This window comes from Cherax quadricarinatus, chromosome 20 (genome assembly GCF_038502225.1).
Source record: "Cherax quadricarinatus isolate ZL_2023a chromosome 20, ASM3850222v1, whole genome shotgun sequence".
Classification (NCBI taxonomy): Eukaryota; Metazoa; Arthropoda; class Malacostraca; order Decapoda; family Parastacidae; genus Cherax; species Cherax quadricarinatus.
Genome location: NC_091311.1, coordinates 39,118,572 through 39,145,093, shown reverse-complemented (window position 1 = coordinate 39,145,093; position 26,522 = coordinate 39,118,572). Strand labels below are relative to the sequence as shown.

The window sequence follows — 26,522 nt, the reverse complement described above, 5'->3', positions numbered from 1 at the left end:
CTTTATCTATGCGACTCTAGCTCCCTAACCTCTAGACCACTTTGGTTACTATAGGAAAGCGGCATCCTCTCTTATTTAGATAACATCTGTATATCCCTGACTTCCATGGTAGAGTGTCGGTGCTTGGTTACAGAATTCTGAGGTTGTTACCTGATTTTAGTTTCAATGATATGTTGGAAGAAGTTGTTAGGTAAGTTCCATGGCTAATATTATTCTCTATCATTGAGAACAGAAGTAATTCAGTCATTAATTCATATATATTTTCTGCCAAATATTTGATAATTTTCCATATAAAGAAATTTTAATTAAAAACTTCATGTATGTGAATATTATTAATATTTTTGAGTTGGTGCTATTAATTATCTACCCCTAATTACCGTATATATATATATGTATGTATATATATATATATATATATATATATATATATATATATATATATATATATATATATATATATATATATATATATATATATATATATATATATATATGCAAAACAACCACTCTGAAAGAATAGAGAAATTCCAAGCGCTTTCGTGACTACTCACATTATCAAGGAACTATGATAATGTTCCTTGTGAGTAGTCACGAAAGCGCTTGGAATTTCTCTTTTCTTTCAGAGTGGTTGTTTTGCATATTTTGAAATCACCTGTTTACTGTGATCTTATTGCATATATATATATATATATATATATATATATATATATATATATATATATATATATATATATATATATATATATATATATATATATATATATATATATATATCCCCTGCCTCGGTGGGATACGGCCGGTTTGTTGAAAGAAAGAATATGTATATATATATATATATATATATATATATATATATATATATATATATATATATATATATATATATATATATATATATATATATATATATAATGCAACATTAAACCTAATCTGAAAACTCTATTTTATGCAACATTAAACCTAATCTGAAAACTCTATTTTATTTCGAAACATAAATATTACAAACATTGCACTGTTTGGTGTTGAATCAATCATAGTGACGCTCTAATTAAGTTTATGGTCGGCAAGCACACCAACTGCTGGTGATAAACACCGTAATTGATATACAAACAGTTCGTCCTGTCTGGCTCTAACTCCTGACTCAGTCAACGGTCACATGAGCATGAATCTGACTCTAGTATCCGGTGTTGTAGTTGACTTGCTGACTGGTGCAGTGACTGATGTGCTGAGTGTTGCAGTTATTTAAGTACTGACTGATGCAGTGATTCTTATGCTGAATGGTGCAGTGATTGATGCAGTGACTAATGCACTTAGTCTAATGACTGATGTACTAACAGGTGCAGTGACTGATAATATGCTGACTGTTGCAGTGTTTGATGTACTCGCTGGTGCACCTGATGGCCTGTGTGGTGCGGAGTAGCGGGATAACCTGGTAATAATGTGTCAGTCAGACCACGAGTTTGAGGCTTGATGTCTTCACTGAACCGTCATGTTGGAATAGTGCCCCGTGTGCCCGTGTATGTGTGTACGTGTACTTCCGTGTGTGGAATACCTGTGTACTACTTGTGCTCACCTAGTGGTATAGCAAGGGTTGTTTTATGGCTCTTGGCTCCTCCTGTTTTTTTTTATTTCTACCCTGTGTATCTGACTGTATAGTTTTGATGTATATACGTGTATTTTTAAAAGATTTAAGAAATTTCTCTTAGAGAAGGCTAACTAATGCAACCATAGCGTAAACTCATGGAAATTTAAAATTCCTTTCAATCTTGCTGAGTTCTTCCGGCCAGGCACTCGCAAACTCTAATCTTACGCCTTTTAAACTTCCTCCTGTATATGGCTTAAAATTTTGCAAGAGACGAAGCTAATGTTAAAATTCTTTACGTTTAATCGATGTGCACCAATAAATTTGAAGAATATCACACACGAATGTGTGCGAGTACAAGTAAGCACTCACACACACACACACGCACACACACACACACACACACACACACACACACACACACACACACACACACACACACACACACACACACACACACACACAAGGTGGACAAGGATCGAATGTTTCCGAGATGCGATACAGAAACAAGAGGACACAATTGGAAGCTGAAAACCCAGACGAGTCATAGGGATGTTAGGAAGTATTTCTTTAGTCTTAGAGTTGTCAGGAACTGGAATAATCTGGAGAGTGAAGTAGTGGAAGCAAGTTCCATAAATAGTTTTAAGAAGAGGTATGACAAATATCATGGAGCATCGAGAGATTGAATTAGTATCAACCAGTGAAGAGGCGGGGCCAGGAGCTATGAATCGACCCCTGCAACCACATATAGGTGAGTACATATAGGTGAGTACACACACACACACACACAAACTCAGAGGTGTCTCTGTTCGCAGACGATGTGAAGCTAATGAGGAGAATACGAGCGGACGAGGATCAGGTAAGCCTACAAGGGGATCTGGATGTGTTCACTCTTCAAGACTGAACACATCGATTCCAGGCTGAGGGACTGACTACCTCAAACTCCTCCTCTCTTTACACCGTTCTTCTTTGTAATGGACTGATGAAGCCACAGTGAGGCGAAACGTTTCCTCATTAAAGATTCCCATATGTTGCATAAGTGTCTCATTCTTCAACTAGTCACTTTTCCACACAATTTATCAAATCTTGCTCTTTCTATCAACTTGAAAGCTCAAGGAGAATCCATCATCGGTTTTTGCCTTTCTGGACATTCAGGTCCACCACTCTTTAACTTGCTGGTCTTCAGTCTACTGCAAGCACAATGGCAATTACGTCCATTACATTTTCCTACCATGACTAGTTTATGAAGATTTTTTTTCTTTCTTACTTTCTCACTGTCCTCTACGTCTCTGATCCTCAGATTCTTAACTCTGAAATTTCTCTTTGCAGATTATTCTTTCGTTTTGGCTTTCATGATAAATAAACTTCAACGCAATTCCTGGGTTTTGTTTTCCCTGTGTTTCTAAACTGCAGAACATTATTAACACCCATCAGCGTTTAAATATTCAACTTGGTTTATGAAGCTAACGCAGTTCAAAGCATTTTGGTTCCTACTTTACCTTCCATGGATGCTACAGTGCGTTTACTTTATCTCACGTTCTTCTTGGTGAAACTGACCGCTTTGCTGATACTAAACTGACTGCTTTGCTGATGCTAAGAATGCTCTTTTCTGTCATGTAACGGACCATGGGAGTCCCATCAGCTGGTTCTCAGCCAAAATTATCCGTCCTCTTCAATCCTTCCCAGACGCCATCTTGCTGAATCGGCTCCTAATACTAAACCTTTCTAACCCCGGTGTTATCCTCAGCTGTTTCTGACGATGACTGTATTTTTTACTGTTTCTGACGATGGCTGTATTTTCTACTGTTTCTGACGATGACTGTATTTTCCAACCACCTTCACCTTCCTCCTGTATCATTTTATTTCCATAGTTACTAATACAATAGGGGCCGAAACGTCGTCCAATTTTCATTTCCAGTTTGAGGGTTCGTAATTTCTTCCGGCCACATTATTGTGAATTTTATTATTTGCATAACGGAAGCTAACTCTATGCATAGATAAAAAAAAATAAGCATGACAGAATAAAACGGGCAGTGAGTATGCCACACCAAATAATCAATGAATACAATTAATGTGCCCAAGAGCTGGAGCTCTGCCCACGAAGACACAACCTGGTGAGTTCACACAGAAAAGCACCTCCCAGCTCTAGGTAGCGCAATATGCGTTTCTCCACTTATCAGTGCATAAAAATACCCAAACTACATTTACCACGTACGAGGATACGTTGAGGGGAAAAAATTAATGGAATAATCCAAGTTTATATAAAAGGCAATATCTTGGCTCCTCCACCTCCTGCAGACTTGAAGTATTGCCAAATTTGCATACATGGAGAGGGCCCAAGCTGAGTCGCGGTCTTTATCAGAGCTGCAGTCACGAGAGTGTTTTAATTTATTTGAGATTATTTTGCTGTTTTTATTTGAATCATATTATAATACATAATTTTTGTCATTATTACTATTACTACTACTACTACTACTACTACTGCTACTACTACTACTATTATTATTATTACTATTATTGTTATTATTAACATTATTAAAATCATCATCATCATCACCAGTAGTAAGGAGTAGTACTGAAAGTTAAGACACATGTGCAACATCTGGATATCTTTATTGTAGACGTTTCGCCATCCAGTGGCTTTATCAATACAGATTCTAGAACATAATAGGAAGACAATAGAACTATATACAAAAGATGAGGTAATCAGATTACCTCATCTTTTGTATATAGTTCTACTGTCTTCCTATTATGTCCTAGAATCTGTATTGATAAAGCCACTGGATGGCGAAACGTCTACAATAAAGATATCCAGATGTTGCACATGTGTCTTAACTTTCATATTGTCGGTATTTTATACCTTTCTTGCACAAGGAGTAGCACTGGTAGTACAAGTAGTAGTAGCACTGTTATTTGTGGCAATATTTACAAAACAATCTTTATTTTTACCTATATTATCGAAAATATTATCGTTGTCATTTTACGAACCTGGGAAGACAAGAGCACTACAGTAGACCTACTGGTATATACCAGGCAGTTTCTCCTCCCATTAAGCCATTTCCAACCATGTATTTGTTTACACTATTCATAAAACCACCTGGGGGTATTATCTTCGCTAACACTTCGTCTTTATCCTCTTTTCTATTTGCACACTTCAGTTATATGCCCACTAATTCTTCCCTGAGAGAATACGTTAAATGATTTTCAGTATATTGTAATAGGGAAGGATTCTGATTCTCGGGATTAACTTGACCATTTCTGAATGTTTTCCGACGCATTTATACCACTTTTGTTAAATGGAGACAATAACTGCTCCACAGAATCTAAATGAGGTCTTCCCCGCGATATATAGAGTTGTTACATACATTTAACTCTCCTATTACTTAAATTTCTTGACGTGGAGCCAAGAAGACAATTAGCTAATTGAGAACACTTGCGGACTGTTGTCTTGCCTTCAGAACTGTGCTAACAGGAACACCTTTCTCTTTGTTAGTAACGTTGGCTTTGATTCAGTTCTGAAATATTTTGCTTATGTGTGCTTATGTTGCATGTTGACCCAGTATACCGACCAGGAATTTTTCCGCCCCACTGTAAACACAGTTTGCTTCTTTCGTGGTGAGTATTTTAACCTTCTACCTGGTGTCGTTGCTGGCATTTTTGCGTGACTTTTGTTGTGTGAGTAGTGCCTTGCAATGCTGTGTTTTATAATGCTGCGCCGCTAATGCTGTGACTTTTAATATACAGCATTATGTTAAAAAAGAGCAAAGCCAGTATGAGTCCTAACTTCTTTACTGCCTACATATGCATAACCTTATAATTTGTTAGAAAGTATTTCAATTCATCGTCTAATATGCATATTATGTGTGAATTAAGCTCCTGAATATTTTGTATACATATATAATTAGGAGAATTCTGAAAACTACTTCATAAAAATAATTGAGCTTAATCCTTACAAATCCCCGCATAAAGTAGATTTACTCTCTAGCCTATGCTAATGACTGTAAGCTATTCCTCTTGTGCGAATTTGTTGTATCTTTTTGGATACTTTTAATATATATATATATATATATATATATATATATATATATATATATATATATATATATATATATATATATATATATATATATATATATAAATATATATATATTTGCAGTAAGATCACAGTAAACAAGTGATTTCAGAATATGCAAAACAACCTTGGAATTTCTCTATTCTTTCACAGTGGTTGTTTTGCAAATATATATATATATATATATATATATATATATATATATATATATATATATATATATATATCACTAACAACACTGCGATAGCCGAGGATTCGAACTCATGTCGTTTTGACCCCGCTTCCTGGTGAGCGAAAATCGCATGACGCTCTAACCTACTGGACCACATAATCCTACAAGAATCAAACACCCAGCAGAGCTAGGTGTTTCACCTTGATCCGAGGACATACGGTGGTGCGGGTGCCTCTGAGCTAATTTCATTCTAATCCTCGTTTGGTGTACTAACCACGAACGAGTAGTATTGAATCAAAAACAACACTGCGACTAGCCGAGGATTCGAGCCCATGTCGTTTTGGCCCTGCCTCGTGGTGAGCGAAAATCACATGACGCTCTAACCCACTGGACCACATAATCCTACAAGAATCAAGCACCCAGAGCTTAGTGTTTTACCTTGATCCGAAGACAAACGGTGGTGTGGGTGCGTCTGAGCTAATTTTATGCGATTTTCGCTCACCACGAGGCAGGGCTAAAACGACATGGGTTCGAATCCTCGGCCCCTCCCGAGTCTACGTACATCCTATTGCTCAATATTCGAGTTCTTTGCTTACCTTACTTTAGGATTTGATATGATTATGAAGATTATTACAGAGTTATCATCCATTCAGCTTCACATATATGGTAAATCGGATGCTCTGTGCCTCAAGCCTATCGACTACACGAGGCCAAAAATGCTTTACTCTCTTAAAAAGTGACCAAAGTAACACCTACGTGTAGAAACACCGAGATGAATACAACTGTCAGTGTACATATTGACAATTCTTTTTAAAACAGAACTAAGATTTTGTGCGGATTTTTAACCCCGGAGGGTTCTTTTGGGTCCTTCAGTCATGTCTCCCCGGACCCCCAGGATACTATCCACACCATCGCGGGAAGAACTAAAAGCCATAAATGAAATCGAAAGAAACCCAAAGTATTTCTTCTCCTATGCCAAATCAAAGTCGAGAACAACGTCCAGTATTGGGCCCCTACTTAAACAAGATGGGTCCTACACAGATGACAGCAAGGAAATGAGTGAGCTACTCAAGTCCCAATATGACTCAGTGTTTAGCAAGCCCCTAACCAGACTGAGAGTCGAAGATCAAAATGATTTTTTTATGAGAGAGCCACAGAATTTGGTTAACACAAGCCTATCCGATGTTATCCTGACGCCAAATGACTTCGAACAGGCGATAAATGACATGCCCATGCACTCTGCCCCAGGGCCAGACTCATGGAACTACGTGTTCATCAAGAACTGCAAGAAGCCCCTATCACGAGCCTTTTCCATCCTATGGAGAGGGAGCATGGACACGGGGGTCGTCCCACAGTTACTAAAAACAACAGACATAGCCCCACTCCACAAAGGGGGCAGTAAAGCAACAGCAAAGAACTACAGACCGATAGCACTAACATCCCATATCATAAAAATCTTTGAGAGAGTCCTAGAAACCCATCAGCTACACAACCCAGGGCAACATGGGTTTAGAACAGGTCGCTCCTGTCTGTCTCAACTATTGGATCACTACGACAAGGTCCTAAATGCACTAGAAGACAAAAATAATGCAGATGTAATATATACAGACTTTGCAAAAGCCTTCGACAAGTGTGACCATGGCGTAATAGCGCACAAAATGCGTGCTAAAGGAATAACAGGAAAAGTCGGTCGATGGATCTATAATTTCCTCACTAACAGAACACAGAGAGTAGTCGTCAACAGAGTAAAGTCCGAGGCAGCTACGGTGAAAAGCTCTGTTCCACAAGGCACAGTACTCGCTCCCATCTTGTTTCTCATCCTCATATCCGACATAGACAAGGATGTCAGCCACAGCACCGTGTCTTCCTTTGCAGATGACACCCGAATCTGTATGGCAGTGTCCTCCATTGCAGACACTGCAAGGCTCCAGGCGGACATCAACCAAATCTTTCAGTGGGCTGCAGAAAACAATATGAAGTTCAACGATGAGAAATTTCAATTACTCAGATATGGTAAACACGAGGAAGTTAAATCTTCATCAGAGTACAAAACAAATACCGGCCACAAAATAGAGCGAAACACCAACGTCAAAGACCTGGGAGTGATCATGTCGGAGGATCTCACCTTCAAGGACCATAACATTGTATCAATCGCATCTGCTAGAAAAATGACAGGATGGATAATGAGAACCTTCAAAACTAGGGATGCCAAGCCCATGATGACACTCTTCAGGTCACTTGTTCTATCTAGGCTGGAATATTGCTGCACACTAACAGCACCTTTCAAGGCAGGTGAAATTGCTGACCTAGAAAATGTACAGAGAACCTTCACGGCGCGCATAACGGAGATAAAACACCTCAATTACTGGGAGCGCTTGAGGTTCCTAAACCTGTATTCCCTGGAACGCAGGCGGGAGAGATACATGATTATATACACCTGGAAAATCCTAGAGGGACTAGTACCGAACTTGCACACGAAAATCACTCACTACGAAAGCAAAAGACTTGGCAGACGATGCAACATCCCCCCAATGAAAAGCAGGGGTGTCACTAGCACGTTAAGAGACCATACAATAAGTGTCAGGGGCCCGAGACTGTTCAACTGCCTCCCAGCATACATAAGGGAGATTACCAACAGACCCCTGGCAGTCTTCAAGCTGGCACTGGACAAGCACCTAAAGTCGGTTCCTGACCAGCAGGGCTGTGGCTCGTACGTTGGTTTGCGTGCAGCCAGCAGTAACAGCCTGGTTGATCAGGCTCTGATCCACCAGGAGGCCTGGTCACAGACCGGGCCGCGGGGGCGTTGACCCCCGGAACTCTCTCCAGGTAAACCAGTCGATTAACACCCAAGTACTTGCCTGCTAGGTGAAAGGGGACAGCAGGTGTAAGGAAACACGCCCAACGTTTCCACCCAGCCGGAAATTGAACCACGGACACTCAGTGTGTGAGGCGAGAGCGTTGCCAACCATGCAGCGGGACCTACCATTTTCATTTAGGTTGCCAAAAAAAAATAGACTTATGACTATTAACATCATTCTCTTTGCCTGACTCAGTATATCATGATATGCATTAATTGCTGGATTTAACGAGAAATATAACATACTTTGTTAAACAGAGTGAACTGTCTCGACACTTTTAATTAGCTTAATGCAAACAACAGACATTTTAATAAGTTACATTCTTGGAATCTCTCAAATTATATATATATATATATATATATATATATATATATATATATATATATATATATATATATATATATATATATATATATATATATATATTTATATATATATATATATGCCTTGAAAGTACTGTTCATTCCTGTTAGGTCTGACAGCAATTTGTCAGGTCATGCAACCACAAGTCAGGTCATGTTACTATTAGTCAGGTCATGTTACCACAAGTCAGGTCACGTATCCACAAGTCAGGTCATGCAACCACAAGTCAGGCCATGCAACCACAAATCAGGTCACACAGCCATTTGTCAGGCCATGTAACCACAGGTCAGGTCATGTTAATACAAGTTAGGTCATGCAGCTACAAGTCAGGTCATGTAACCATAAGTCATGTCAGGCAGCTACTTGTCAAGTCAAAATTTATTATATTGAAGTGTTTGTTCAGCTTCCGACAGCTGATTAATTATCCAATTACCAACTTACCTGTTTAGACTCTCTTTCCCTTTCTCTCTTCCTAACAATATTAGAAGACGTAATAGTAGTAGTAGTAGTAGTAGTAGTAGTAGTAGTAGTAGTAGTAGTAGCAGTAGTAGTAGTAGTAGTAGTAGTAGTAGTAGTAGTAGTAGTAGTAGTAGTAGTAGTTGGTTAAATTAGGTTAGGGGTAAGTTAGGCTACTTATATCTCCCACTACTTTGTTTGGTCAGCTTCGCCAGACTTTGTGTAACCGACATTTACATCCTTGTCACCTACACCACCGTCTTTTCGCCATTTTTACGCTACCATCTTCATTATGATTTATCGCCACAGTTTTCACAGTCATTTATTTATTTTCATTAAAATCGTCATAGTCATGTTCATCACGACTTTTTGCATTTTCCAGTAACAATCGTGATAATGATTCACCCCATCTTTAGCATCTTTCATAAAAATTCGCAACATTGCTTCTTAGCTACAATCTTCCCTTTCGACCACAATCGTCACGAGCATATTCACCACAATCTTTCTAGCCTTTTTCCTGCGCCTCAGTCGTCACCATTACGAGTCACAACCACCACCACCATCGCCACCACTATCTCTCACCACCATCTTCATCATCATATTTTGCCTCAGTCATCAGCGTTATCTTCACGGCCGCATTCCACGACCGACAGAGCCACCTTCCTCATCCCAGCAAGACATTAAGAGCAAAGGCTTCATCACAGAGAGCGTTTGCCTTTCATTAAGGATATGCTCATTCCGGCCCACTCAGTGCTGTTGACGCTAGAAAGGAAACCCACCCGAGAGCTTCACTCCACACCAAGCAAGGAATCAACAGAAATTCCACTCTTGATATTTGATGTTAGTTAGATGGGTTAAAGGCACATATCGCCTGCACCTGCGTCATTAAGACGGTAATTAGTTTGTTCACTAATACTAAGAGGAATTTAGTTTCTGAAATATGGACTATAATAAACTTTAAGAGTATATACAATACACTGAAGAGGTATGCAGCCCTCAGTGCAAATATGCTGTGATAGTGTACTTTGAGATATACAACTTTGTGCTCTGTTAGCTTTAAGATTCAAGGCCTTCAGAATGCAGGAGAGTATTGAAGGACGAAATTCATTTATTGACAATGCAGCAAGAGTAATTTCACAGCAAGAATTAATACAGATGAAAATAGACAAAACAACATAAGTATCTTTTACTAGAGATCAAAGCAAAACTCCAGTATGTATGTATATTGTAACCACGAACGAGTGGTATTGATCAATAACAACACTTCGACTAGCCAAGGACTCGAACCCATGTTGTTTTGGCCCTCCTCATGGTGAGCGAAAACACATGACGCTCTAACCCACAGGACCACGCAATCCTACGAGAAGCAAGCACCCAGCCAAGCTAGGTGTGTTACCTTGATCTGAGGACATACGTTGGTGTGGGTGCCCCTGAGCTAATTTCATTCTACCCCCCGTTTGGTGTACTAGCCCAATAAGCAGTATTTAAATTATTGTAACCACGAGCGAGTGGTATTGATCAACAACAACACTGCAACGAGCCAAGGACTCAAACCCATGCTGTTTGGCCTGCTTCATGGTGAGCAAAAACACATGACACTTTAACCCACAGAACCACGCAGTCCTGAAAGAACCAAGTACCCAGCCAAGCTAAGTGTGCTACCTTGGTTGGAGGACAGTAGGAGTAAAATGAAATTAGCTCAGAGGCACCCACACCACCGTATGTCCTCGGACCAAGGTAAAACACCTAGCTTGGCTGGGTGCTTGGTTCTTGTAGGACTGCGTGGTCCTGTGGGTTAGAGAGTGATGTGTTTTCGCTCACCATGAGGCGGGCCAAAACAACATGGGTTTGAGTTCTTGGTTAGTCGCAGTGTTGTTATATATAAATAAATAAATATATATATATATATATATATATATATATATATATATATATATATATATATATATATATATATATATATATGTCGTGTCGAATAGGTAAAACTGGTCATTTAGCAAGAACTCATTTAAAATTAAGCCCTTTCTAAAAAAATTCTTATACATTTAAAGATACATTTTTTCATTTATGTTAATATAAAAATTAATGATTTTGTACCTTAAGAACATTAGGAAACTTATCTAACCTTATTATAACAAGCGCAATTTAATTTAGCATAATCCAGCTAAATATATTTGATAAAAGTTAACAATAATAACAAACACAATGAAATATATTTTTTTCGTTAGATTCAGAATGATGCTAAATTACTGCATACTTACATATATATATATATATATATATATATATATATATATATATATATATATATATATATATATATATATATATATATATATATATAAGGTACCACCTCTAGAACTGTTATAGGGACCCTCATCCTCAGAGAAAAGAATAAACTTGCTTCAGGGAAAACTCAAGGTTCTCCCTGAAGCTGTTTGAGAATTTTCTCCTATCACCCCCTATATTTTATGTATGTTTTATTTAAAGACAAAATACACTGACAAAACATTCACAAAAATACGATAGAAAGTAAAACAACATAGGTAACTCAGAGCTACATCTCGAATACTTCGTCCAGCTCCCCGGCGGTGGGCCGCATGCCCAGAATGCTGCAGACATTTCCTCTCTGGATTGCAACACTGAGTCTCTGAAAGAGGAAGCTGGTCGCCCTGTGGTCCTTGGTTTTTATGATGAGCTTTTCACCCAGCTCTATTAGGAACTTTAGAGCACACTTGCCCCATGCTCTAAGGGTCTCCGACCCTATTGGGATGAAGTTATAGCAAGGGGGAAGGTCTTCATATTTGCGGATCTTCTGGGTCTCCCTGTGGCTGGCAGCTCCACCCCCTTCCACTACGGAGCATGGCAAGTAGGTGTCTGCCAATGTGGCGGCACATGTGTAGTCCCAGGCAATCTGCTTTCCATCCTTCCAAGGTAGCATAGTGGCTCCATCAGGACGCTTTTGACTTCCGTCAGACCTCTGCACTTGGGGTTCCCGTTGAGCTGGGCAACGGGCTGTGGCGAGGCTTCTCTTTATGATGTCATTGACCTCCTCATGCCTGGCATACTTCCCTTCTGCTGTGTGACACACGAGACTATGAAGTCTGAATTGATCAGCTGTCGCCCTGCCGCAAATACACCTATGTTCGGTGAGGATGGGGGCGGCTAGGCGAAGACCAACACCAATCCGAATGGCCTGTGGGTCTAGTCGAGTGCCCAAGGAGGAATTGGGAACAGCAAACAGGAAATCTCCTGAGTGTGGTGCCTTCACTGCCAGGAGACGAGCTTTGTCCTTTCCTGAGGCATTGGAGAGCATTGTGTTGGCGATTTTTTCCATGATCGGTTTGTCCCAGTGGGACTGTTTGTGTTCTTTGGGAAGAGCTGGGGTCTTGAGCTCCTACCACGTCTCTCAAGCGTTCGGGAACAATCTTCTTGACTAATGCACTGGAAGCCAAACACGAAGACAGAAAAGCAAGTAAAGCAACATGCGTTGCTTTGCGCACCCCTATACCTCCCAGTCGCACTGGGAGGGTTGCCTGATCCCATTGCTGATCCTCTAGTGACAGGTTCAGTGCCTTCTTAAGGGTTGACCTCAGGTGTGCGTCATATTCGTCGAGTGTTGGGTTGTCAAAAGAGGGTGCACACCTCAGGAAGTAAGTGAGTCTTGGAATAGTAAGGCACCTTGTGAGGAGATACAGAGCATCATGGGCATCAAGATTGCTTATTCTCTCCTCCATTCTCATCAGGTCATTCAATTTGTCCTTGAGGACTGTGTCGATGGCCTGGTGACCCAGCAGTGCTCCCAGGAGGGTACTGTTGGACGGAGTGGTAGTAGAGACTTCTGGGAGGATCCTTCGCACAGCATTGATTATTTCCTGGTTCGCTGTGGTGATTTCACACTTGGAGGGATTGAGGATGAGTCCCAAGTCTTCTCCCTGTTTTCACCAGTTGTAGGTCCCCTACCAGGGATTCTTCAGTACCTGCCAGAGTGCCATCATCCAGGTACCAGATGTTGAGCTCGCTGCATAGGCTGGAAGTTAGTTCTTTTACTGCCAAGCAGAAGAGAAGCGGAGCTAGTGGGTCACCCTGCTGAACACCTTCTGATGATTGAATTTCATGTTCTCCAAACAAAAGAATTGAGGGTTTGCTGTAGCCAGCTGAGATGAAGGGAAAAAGACTGGGGAAGCGATCCCGAACAGCTGGCAAGACAGCATCTCTCTTTACCATATTAAAGGCATTTCTAAAATCAAGTTTGACTACAGCCTTGTCTTCTGGTAGGTCCCTGATGTAGGCCCTTGCCGCATGAGCTGCAGCTTCACTGCGTTGAGGGACCCCAAAGCCCAGTTGGTGTGGCTGGAGTAAACTGGCAGCTTCTAGGCGAATGTTTCTTACTGCTGCTTTGGCAACGAGACGGCGAAGAGTGTTTCCAACCGCAATGGGTCTGATTCCCCCATCTTACTTCTTCAATGCACACAGTGAGGCTCCGAAAAAGAAAGGTTTAATTTCTTCTGGGATTCGCCCAGCCAGGCAGTTGTTGACGAAAGTTGTTAACTCGGTGAGAAGAAGTGATGCAGATGCACCGAGTACTGGATTTACCATCTCCTTGAGGTGCTGAGGTCGAATTCCAGTGTAACCTCCTGCAGATCCTGCAGGAAATGACACGATTCTGTCAAAATTAATTGTTCAGTGATGGGGTCTTCCTCAGGGTTGTTGTTGATGGTTATGGTGTCCCTGGTTGGATGCTTGTCTCTTAGTGCTTGGGCTGTGGTCTCATCTTTGGGGGCTACAGTGTCGTCACTTGTAATTATTCGGATTGCTCCCACTGTGTTACCTTCTTCAATTTTTTTGCTAACCTGTGCGCAAATTTTCTGGTTTTCAGTGGGGCTTTTCTTGGGTCTACCTTTGTGATTCCTGCGATGATGGGGCAGAGGGACACAATTATCCGTTCTTGGGTAGTTGCGCACTGCCTTGATAACTGACGTGGTTAGCAGTTTGCCTCGTCTCTCAGGAACTGCAAGACAGACATTGCCGAACAGGAGCAGGTTGCGCCATGCTTGGATGGTGCCTCGGGCTTCTAAGTTGGTGGAACCTCCATTCACCTGCTTAAGAAGGTCTGTGAATTTCCCTGCTGCATATGGGCGAGCCGCTTTAGGGATGTGGGATAGGGTACTGTTAGCAATGGATTTGAATGCCAAAAGAAGGTTATCGCAAGTGACAAGGTTGCCACTGGAATTATCATCTGCCTGTGGAGGCTGTGGGCTGCTCTCTGCTTGGGGCATATGTGATCCCGCACACCCATTGTGTGCATGAATGCGACCATTCCTGTTGCGTGCTCGAAACTCTCCACACACCTGACATGTGTCTCTTCTTTCATTGTTGGGTGCACTGTTTCCCTGGCTTTGTGGCTGGCTGGCTTCATCATCTGCCATACCTCAAACTGTGTGGTAAGCCCAGGCTGAAGAGAAAATGGCACATGGCACATACCGCATACAGTTCATGGTGGTGGTAGGGGGAGGAGAGGGGTCTCCCCTCCTTGTGGTGGGCGGTGGAGGAAAGGGAGGAGTGGAAGATGTGTGATGAGGCGGAGTAGGGCACTCACTCCCTCCCAGGACAAGTCACTATACACCACAATGCTCTGTGCACCTGTTACTATACGCCACTATGCTTTGTGCACAGCCCCCACTGTAAACGTCACGCCGCTATACACTACACGTGCTATATATATATATATATATATATATATATATATATATATATATATATATATATATATATATATATATATATATATATATATATATATATATATATATATATATATATATATATATATATGTACAGTGGAACCTCGGATTACGAATTTAATCCATTCGGTGACCTTGTTCGTATCCCGATTTGTTCGCATATATATCGCAAGCATATTGCTTCACGACGTAGTCTTATAGTTAATATTTTAAAAGTATCGAAAACTTCAATCGTGAGAATCTCATGAGACTATGTGGCGGTTGCTTCTTGAAGAATAATCTCCCGACGCTAGTGAAGAGCTAATCAGTGATAATCTTCCCTAGTTTCCTCCCATTTCCCAGGCACTGTGCGGTCTTTATGTGTTTACTACTTCGCAGTTAATATGATATTGTTATATGGGGGTTCCTCTGAGGTTTTTTAATATGGTAAGTGTGGCCTCCCCAGAGCACCTAATAAAATGCATCTCTCTCTCTCTCTCTCTCTCTCTCTCTCTCTCTCTCTCTCTCTCTCTCTCTCTCTCTCTCTCTCTCTCTCTCCATGCTCAGTGGAGAAGCCAGGTATAAATACTCAAAATTCTGGGAAAAAGGAATTAATGTACAATTGTTATGGATCCCATCACATATTGGATTACTCCTTCATGATAAAGTTGATATGTTAGCCAAGAAGAGCACCCTGAAGGAGAATTTAGAATATAACTTTGGTATATCTGTGTCTAGCATTAGGAATACTATTAGGACAGAAGTAAATAATGAAAATGAATGTTACAGGAATGCAATTAGAAGTCTGAGTAGATCTATAACATGAACCTAAATAAGTATGTTTATGAAGCAACCTGCAATGTGAACAGACTGATGTTGTAGTGGCCAGGCTTAGGCTTGGTTACAAGTACTTCTGGCAGTTTGGGAGATACACAGATGATGATCAAACTAAGTGCAAATTAAGTGCTTAACTGTCCACTTATTGAGGAATATAGAGACCAGACAGTATAATAAGCTATGTGACATGTCAAGATATCGTATTAATGAAAATAAGATACTAGATATACTAAGCAAATTTCCTAAATTTGCTTATAACAGATAAGTGAACTGTAGATATAAATCCGAATGTACACCTGTAACCCCTTTTGGGGCCTAGTTCCTAGGCCTTTTGTGTTTCCATATGCTCTTGCGCTATCATCCACAGGATGGATATGGGGTGCACAATAAACTAGTTACTTCGGTGGCAAAATCTAAATCTCTCTCTCTCTCTCCAATACGTCTACACCCTTTTCACCTACTGACAGCCCTGTCATTCCCACACTCACTGCTACTCCCTTCTCACCCACTGACAGCCCTGCCACTCAAACAAAGCCCTCTCTCACCCTGTTTACCCCATGGTCACCCTTCCTACTTCCACTCTCGGAGCGAAACCTTTGAAGCTGCTGAAGCTAGTGAACACATAGTGGAATGTTTTACCATGCCCTTATCGCATTACTAAAGTTTCCCAGCTCAGGCTGACAGATTTCATTACATGATGTAAAATGATGGAACATGTCAAGAAAACATATTAGCTTTTGCTGCCACTATGTAGATATCATACATATAAAGGTGGCAGCACTCTGCATATGTACCTAATCTTGTTTAATGAAAAAAAGTAGGTCAGAGTCAATCCCAGCCCAAGTAAAACCAGATATCCCATTGTTACCTCATAAATATGGCTTCCTTAACTGAATATGACGACTATCTCAAGAAGCTTTAAAGTGAAATCGTCTGCACTGTGTGGTTCATGGCGACAGGACGAAGATTCCTTTAGTGAAATGCATGTGAAGCTCACAGTGGTTTATTCCTCTGCTTACAAATTTTAACACTTAAGTACAATTACATAAGTTATCTGGGACAGATTTCAAGATAAAGTCTCTAAGGAAATAAATCCATTGATATATATATATATATATATATATATATATATATATATATATATATATATATATATATATATATATATATATATATATATATATATATATATATATCTGTGTGTGTGTGTGTGTGTGTGTGTCATGTGGGTTTCGATAACGTGGATGGGGTAAAAATACTCACGTAGGCTGGTTTGTACGTATAATATATAACGGGAAGTATGGGAAACGCCAACAGCCGACCTGCCTCTCTCTGCTCCCTATCTTCGACTGACTCACAAGTGCCTACAGGGTGAGGGGTGTTTGAAATCCTACTATGGTCAGCAGCAATATGATAACAGTCAGTGATTCACGCAGACGGTTTGTAGTGAGTCATCTACTGGTACACTGGTTACTGGTAACTGGTTACTAGGAACTGGTACTCTACTGAGAGCTCGACGACGCTAACGTATGTCGTCCCGACATACAGCTACTACAAACTAGAGACGGCAGGTGTACGGCTTGGGCTGATTCTATACAGTGTCAAAGTACACAACAATTGAACATTATAACATACATAAGTAGAATATTGGAATGGAAGCTTACGTAATTGAAACTGTAATAAAACTGTAACGCATTACAAGGTATGATGTAGCACAACTCATCGAATGAGACTCAACATTGGGATTACACAATAGAAGTGATAAAAAAAATTTGATCGATCGATCTGTATTCATGTGATCTATGGATTCTGAGGAAGGAATATATACAAAGAAAGAAGTGTTTAACAGAAAGGCAGATTCGGTGCACTCAAATCTAGACTGTTAACTCTCAGAATTCAGAGAGAACGTGAACACACAAAAAAATTCTTGAATACTGATTAGTTGATACTGTAATTATTCATCTATACAGGTTATTTACATTTAACCCCAACTCTGCTAGGGTGAGATTGACATATGCAGAATGGGTGTCATCTCTGGGAGGATCAAACTCTGTTGCACTGGCTAACTCATGCTGTATTTGAGGCAAATCTGAATTGGTAGTTACAAATGATACTTGAGGATTTCTCAATACCTGTCGTGTACGTAGGGAATAATGACATTCAGGTTGATTGTCTGACTGAGTATCAGAGGTAGAGCGTACAGGATCAGGATGATTGTCAGAGTCTGTCACATTAGTCTGAGTTGGAACATCATTATCATCACATACTAACTTCATATGATCTAAATGCGATTCTTTATACTGACCAGTACTAATTTCTCTAACCCTATACTTATTGCCAGTGATATGTTCAACTACTCGATAAGGACCAACAAACTTTTGATCAAGCTTAGGCATTGCAGACGTTTTGTTAAAGTTAGTCAGCATAACTCTCGAACCTACTTTGATTTTGGACGGCTTTGCTCGAGTGTTTGCGACTCTTGTAAATTCTGCTGTTGATTTATGAAGTGTTTCACGGATTCTTCTAAAGACACTTTGAGCTAGGCTGGTACGAGTTGCTATGAAATCATCAGGGTTGTAATTTGGTTTCGGATTAGAATATAACAACTCATAAGGCAAACGTTTATATACACCATACAATGCATAATGTGGAGTATCACCTATCGAAACATTGTAAGCAGAATTTATAGCACACTGCACATCAGGTATAACTTCATCCCAAGTTTCACTGTTGGGATTGATAGTGGCTCTCAAGACATCAAGTACTTTCTTATTGGTACGTTCCGCTAACCCATTGCTGGCAGGATGATGAGGAACAATGGTGGATTTAAAAATCTTGTACAAGGTACACAAATTTTCAAGAATCTCATTACAGAATTCACCTCCATTATCTGTTACTAGGGACTTACGGGTGGTATGCCTGCAGATAATGCGTTCTTTAAACGCTTTAGCTACTGTCTCGGCAGTCTTATCTGCAATAAGAACTAACTCACAATATCTGGTGAAATGGTCTACCATAACACACTGATGTTTGTTGCCTTGGAGGGAACATTGGAAATTAGTTAACAAATCTAGCACAACTCTTTCACACGGTTCGCTAGTAGTTGGATACACTTGGATTGGGTTAGGGCCATTAGCATTACCTTTATGTTGCATGCAGACACTTCATTTCTTAACATACTCAGAAATATCAGTTGCCATACGAGGCCAAAAGTATTTCAATCTGGCTTGTTTTACTGAACGATCCATACCAGGGTGCGCAACACCTGGTACATCGTGAACTAGCTGTAAGGCTACATTCACTAGTGACTGTGGAATTACTAACTGGTAAACTCTTCTGCTAGGAGTACCCAACTCGGCTGTTCGATACAGTAATTCTTGGTTCATGACAAAGCCACTGATGGGTGCTGGTGGCTTCACAGTCAGAATAAGATCTTCCTGGAGCAGGAATCGAATCACACCAGACCACATGGGATCTGTTCGTTGAGCATTCTTTACATCCTCAGCACTAAATGGAGGGTCTGCAGTTACTATACAAACATGTCACGATAAGGCATCTGCGACTACATTTAACTTGCCAGGTAAGTGTTCAAAGGTCGGATTGAACTCTTGGATAGTCAAGGTCCATCTGGCTAACCTTCCAGTAGGTTGTTTGTTCTGGAATAAAGGTATCAGTGGAGCATGGTCTGTCAAGATATGAACAGAGTACTGATAAATAATGTCTCGGAAGTGCTTTAAAGACCATACTATTGCTAAAGCTTCTTGCTCAGTTACTGTATAATTACGTTCAGCCTTCGTAAGGACTCGGCTAGCAAATGCAACTGCGTTGTACTTGCCATCAGTCTTCTGAGCTAGTACGGCACCTATGCCAATAGAACTAGCATCAGTTGTCAGATAGAAGGGCTTAGAAAAATCTGGAAATTTCAAAATTGGAGCAGATGTCAGCTTTTCTTTTAGAGTTTGGAACACTCTTTCTTGACGGAAGGTCCAAACAAAAGGAGCATCTTTCTTAAGCAACTCAGTTAGAGGAGCAGCTATGGAAGAAAAATTGGCAATGAAAGATCTATAAAAACCTGTTAAGCCCACAAAGGATCTTACGGCATCAGCAGTTTTGGGAGTTGGAAAATTTAGTACTGCAGTTACTTTACTTTGGTCAGTCGTAACCCCTCCAGGAGTGACTACGTGACCAAGAAACTTAATTTCTGATCTGAAAAATTGACATTTAGACAGTTTGATCTTTAAATTGGCTTCTTCAAGCTTACCAAGTACTACATTAAGTCTTTTCAAGTGTGTATCCACGTCTTTAGACATGACGATTACGTCATCTAAGTACACCATAAGTGCATTACCTATGAGACCTCTAAAGATATTAGTCATGAGCCTTGAGAACGTGATAGGGGAGGATCGTAATCCAAACGCCATACGGAGGAAGTGATAATGACCTGTAGGAGTGGAGAATGCAGTTAGCTCTTGGCTGTCCTCGTGAAGAGGGACTTGCCAAAACCCTTGTAACAAGTCCAGGGTTGAAAAGACTTTGTTATCTCCGATGTTACGTAAAAGATCACCCAGTACAGGAAGTGGGAAGCGATCTGGGATAGTTTTCGCATTTAACTTCCTAAAGTCAATCACTGGGCGCCAAGTACCATCCTTCTTAGGCACTAGGATCAAGGGCGCATTCCAAGGTGAATTGCTAAGTGCAATAACTCCATCATCAAGCATTTGATTGATCAATTCTTCTGCAACAGCAACTTGTGAATGAGGCATTCTGTACGCAGGTATATAGATGGGTCTAGTACCAGGTTCAAGTGGAATACGATGGGACAATAAGTTCGTTATACCCATCTTCTCACCTGGTAAGGCAATGGCTTTACGACGTTTGTTCAACAGAGTCAACAAATGCTTGACTTCATCTGGGAAGTCAGTGGGAGCTAAGTCTTTCTCCTCAACTTGTGGAACAGATTGATCCAGTGAAGTGGATGAGGTCTCCCCGGTAGAAATAGCACCGACCCACTAGTCAGGTGACAACTCATCCTCTACCTGAACAGGGTAAGGATAGTGAACAAGGTCAACAAGATTGGTATTTGCTCTGAGACGAACACTGTGACCAGAAGTGTTAGCTAGGAAGAAATGGATCTTACTATCTCTTACAACATGTAAGGATGGTTCAACAAATAGACCTTTTACTTTGCAGGAATCACTGTCAACTAGGACGTTATCACCATCTGGAACACTAGGAACAACAACAGACACTCTAGTGAGGGCACTAGCAGCAACAGAAACGTCTTTCTGCAGACGGCATGTGACATCAACAAGAGATGGCATTACTAGTTGCAAGTAATCGTTTTCCGACAAGGCATCCCCTGTGGAGAAACTACTACTTGAACTAGCAGACATTGCAGGGATAGGCTCAGCACTCAAGGTAGTCAGAGCATCCTCGGACACTTGAGGTAACTGGACATTATCTTGCAAGTCTGAAGTTGCAGGAACACAGACAGGAGTGACAGGATCACCAGTGCCTGACCGCTTGGGTACGCTACTGGAAAATGCACTGGCCTGTAAGGGCTTAATTCGAATGTCGTACTCTGCGGCAGTATGGCAAATCTCGGATCCAAGCTGGTAACCCCAAAATGGTACGATCAAGTCATCAATTTGGGCATGCCATCGATAAGGGTCGAGCACAATGAGTAAGTCTCGCATGGAAGCAAATCCCAGTAGAAGGTCACCAGGGAAAGTAATCTGGTCGACAACAAGGAAGGAAGCAGTGAAGTCTCTACCTTGGGTAGAAAAAGTGAGGGAAGTCCGACCTCGGACACGCAGGTGAGAACCAGCTACTCCACTAAGGGAGGACACATGAGTCGGTTCTACGAGAAGGACATGTCGTAACTGCTTATCCCTAAACAAACTAGACCTGATAACATTGACTTGCGCAACAGAGTCCATGAACAAATGAACGGGCGCATTATGAACAGACGCTTGCACTATAGGGCCTATGGTTGCATTGGAAGTTATGTGCAAACAAAAAGGTGGATTGTCGTCAGAAAAGATTTGTTCCACTTCATCCCCAAAATCATCTACGTCAGAGACGTGTGAAGCAACATCATCAGCAGGATTGTCATTCTCGAGACTTCAAAGGAATTGTGAACGGGGATGGTGTACTCATTATTACCTACTGTCACCATGGGACGGTTTGACTGGGGCGCTCGAATTCCCCCGAATTGGAAGAATGAGCCTGGTTCTGGTTAGTTTGAGAACCACGACGTCTGTTTCCTCTACGGGTTCTACGGTTGGAACGGCCACGGAAAGACCTAGAGTACTGAAGGTTGTAGAGAGCATTGCACTCAGATGTGTCATGTCCATGTGTTCAATGATAAGTACAGTAGGGAAGATCTTACTGGTACTCATCATCAGTACGAGGCCTCTTAGGGTAACTATCAGGACAATTAATTGCAATATGGTCACGGAACCCACAGTTGTAACAAGTCCGCTGACTATGGTTACTGAATGTACTATGAATACTACGAGTTTTATGACTCTGTACACTGGTCCTTGGTGATCGCTGCGATGGTTGACGACCATGATTTGTCGTTGTGGCACAAACAAGAGATGGTGCAGACTGAGGCATAGGTGTGAAATTACTTTTGATACATGGGAAAGTACCCTGGGGGCATAAGGAACGTACATGATTTAGGGCTGTAAGAGGTTCCATCGTCACAGTTGGAGGATTAGCCTCATAAGCACACACGGAAGCAGGCGGCATTAGTTCTTTGATTGCTCCAAAAGCTGCTATTTTAGCAAACGACGCTGTGGATGGTTTATCCTCGTCAGGGACAAAAGCTGAGGACTGGACAGCATTGATAAATGATGATAAAAGTTTGTCTAATCTAACAGCAAAAGCACTCAACGATTCATTAGTTATAGGTGTAGCATTCACGAGTTCCCTAAGAACGACATATGGATCAGCTGTTTTTACTGGTACAAGGAAAGAACGAATCAGTTCCTCATATTCCTCGCATTTCAAGGAGATCAACAACGTGAACAGCAGCAGGGGACCGATGAAAAGCTTCTTTCGCAAGTCTGATAAGACTTTCCTCTGAAGGAGGACTGTCAACTAGAGCATTAACACGAGAACGAATGGCAGTAAACCATGCTTCAAGACTATGTACATGGCCATTGAATAAAGGTAACGCATCAAGGGAATCACGAGTAAAACTATAGTGTCTCAGTGTCTGGGTCGGTCTGTCAGTCGATAAGGAACTGTGAGGACTGATGACAGGAGCAGCAGTAGCCTGAGAGGTCTGAGTGTCGACATTCACTAAAGTATCACTTGACGGTATGTGAGGCATAATGGCAAAGAAGTTGCACGAGAACAAATAAAGCAAAAATAATGAATAATAAAAATAATACAAAATGCTAAAATTGAAATAAAAGAGATGCAACTAATTCTGCAGAAGTAATAAAAAAAATATCTAAGATACACTGCAAGAGGAAGGACAACTCAATGTAAAGGACTGCTGGACAAGATAAAAATTACATTGAAATTTACAAGTAAAAATATTACTGGAGACTGAATTAAATGCAAAATGAGCTGTCTGTACTCTTGCTAATAAAGAAATTAACTAATAAAACTGTAAATCAATATAAAAAGTATAAAATAAAATCACTAAATTGTATGCAACGAGAGATAACTGGGAAATTTAAATATTTTCTAAGAATGCATAAACAAAATTAAAATATAATGCAAAGACAACATGAGGAAAAAATAATAAAATGAAAAACAAGACTCAAACAATAATGAACTGAGAATAATAATGTATAAAAATATCAATAAAAGAAAAATAATTCACTGCAGAACAAGTGCAACAAAATAATTCACTGCGGAACAAGTGCAACAAAATAATTCACTGGAGAACAAGTGCTACAAAATAATTCACTGGAGAACAAGTGCAACAAAATAATTCACTGCACAACAAGTGCAACAAAATAATTCACTGCAGAACAAGTGCAACAAAATAATTCACTGCAGAACAAGTGCAACAAAATAATTCACTGCAGAACAAGTGCAATAAAATAATTCACTGTAGAACAAGTGCAACAAAATAATTCACTGCAGAACAAGTGCAACAAAATAATTTACTGCAGAACAAGTGCAACAAAATAATTCACTGCAGAACAAGTGCAACAAAATAATTCACTGCAGAACAAGTGCAACAAAATAATTCACTGCAAAACAAGTGCAACAAAATAATTCACTGCACAACAAGTGCAACAAAATAAGGTGTAGAAATAATCACTGCAGTAATAAAAGTTACACTGGGAAAATGTAGGTTAAATAATAAAATAAAAATATGAAGAAAAACTGATTGAACACTTTAACTCTTAATTGTAAATTAGACAAAACAATTTACTCAGAGTAAAGAAAACACTTTACGTTAAAAAAAGAAATTGAAATTACATTAAGAGTGAATTTGTTCAAAGAAATAAGAAAAATATGAATAAAAATAAAACAAGAAACAAAACTGGAAGTGTAACACTTACAAGTGGCGGGGCACACAACACTTACAAGTGGCGGGGCACACAACACTTAGAAGTGGCGGGGCACACAACACTTAGAAGTGGCGGGGCACACAACACTTAGAAGTGGCGGGGCACACAACACTTAGAAGTGGCGGGGCACACAACACTTAGAAGTGGCGGGGCACACAACACTTACAAGTGGCGGGGCACACAACACTTACAAGTGGTGAGGCACACAACACTTACAAGTGGCGGGGCACACAACACTTAGAAGTGGCGGGGCACACAACACTTACAAGTGGCGGGGCACACAACACTTAGAAGTGGCAGAGCACACAACACTTACAAGTGGCGGGGCACACAACACTTACAAGTGGCGGGGCACACAACACTTACAAGTGGCGGGGCACACAACACTTACAAGTGGCGGGGCACACAACACTTACAAGTGGCGGGGCACACAACACTTACAAGTGGCGGGGCACACAACACTTACAAGTGGCGGGGCACACAACAAGGATTGTATATTATTTATCAATGTTCTTACAACAATATCTTGCTGTGACTGATACGACAAAAATTGTTGGCAAAAATAATGGTACACAAGTCTGCGAAAAGATCAGGGAATGAGACACTGCTGGCATACGAAAAAAAGGTACACAGAAATAAATGGATAATTTAGTATACTGGGGTGAATATCACTGCATGAACTACAATGACAAATACTGGAGAATACAATGCTGAAAGAACACAAGATAAAAAAATTTGTTACTTCACACGGAGTGACTGACTGGTACACTACAGAATAATACTTACTACAGACAGAGAGTAGCATAAAAAAAAACAGATAAAAAAAATGAGATGAGCGATAACACTGAAAATATAATGTAAAAAAATTATGAGTCAAAGAAACACTGAGTCTACACTGAAAACACAAGGCTTAGAGTACACGAGAAATTCACTATAAATGTCTCACACACACACAAATGTCTTTAAATGCAAGAAAAATGTCTCTAAACAGAAAATTATCACTGAAGTCTGGAGTAGTAGGTGGAGTGACTAGTGATGAGGGGAAGGTTGTCCTGTATGGGTGATGACGCCTCCTACACTCACACTGTTGTCGAAGAAATGCGCTTTCTAGGTGAACTCACATAACTGGCTTTATCGTTGGCGCCAGCTACAATCTCTTGACCAATTATGTGAGCCAAAACAGTACTAGGACCCGGTACAAGGGTGGAAAAAAGCCACAGGTAGATGAGTGAAGAGTGGGTGGCGGGTGGGTGAAGGGAGCGTGACCTACTCCCTGTTGCTCACTGGCGCACACTCCACTCACTACCCACGAAGGTGGCTTAATTAACTAAGCCACAATATGCCACAGGGATGGTGAAGACCACTCTAGCATCCATCTGGCATCCAACTGGGAGCACAAAGCGATATATGAAACAATACTTCAGAGGAACTTGCGTGGCTTACTTCTCTCTCTCAGCTGGGTTAGAAGCTGGGTTGGCTGACTGGCTTAACCCATGAGAATGGCTGACTGGAAGACGTGTAACGATGCACACAGCATGAAGGAGCAGGTGGATGACAGGAGACAGGCTGGATGGTAGGCTGAGGCAGGCTGACTAGCGTTCACTTCCACAGTCTGGCTTATTGACTGGCTTAATTGCAAAATCCGGGTCAAGCCCTCGGAGATTGAAGCAATTAGCACACTAAGCCAGGAAGCTTGAAAAGCGGCTGCAACAGGCTTGCAGCTTGCAGGCTGGAGTACACAGGGTGGTGAGAGTGAGGGTAAGCGGCTAGCTGGAGGTGGCACAGTTCACCTCTGACCTGCCGGCAACCCACAAACAGTCTTCTAACGTCTGATATACCCTTAAATCCACGCCCACACCGGTGTCACCAATTTGTCATGTGGGTTTCGATAACGTGGATAGGGTAAAAATACTCAC

At 40.8% G+C, this 26,522-nt stretch overlaps 1 protein-coding gene across 3 annotated transcripts in view; it reads right to left on the bottom strand.

Moving 5' to 3' along the window:
* Positions 1-26,522, bottom strand: part of LOC128700691 (cell adhesion molecule DSCAM-like) — a 191,676-nt gene that overhangs the window by 67,901 nt on the left and 97,253 nt on the right. The window contains exon 1 of one of the 3 annotated variants that reach the window (XM_070086971.1): positions 26,050-26,516. The exons of the other annotated variants lie outside the window; for them this stretch is intronic. The gene's annotated coding sequence lies outside the window, so the exon portion shown is untranslated. Of the gene's footprint in view, positions 1-26,049; positions 26,517-26,522 lie in introns of those variants that run through there. 3 annotated transcript variants of the gene reach the window in all.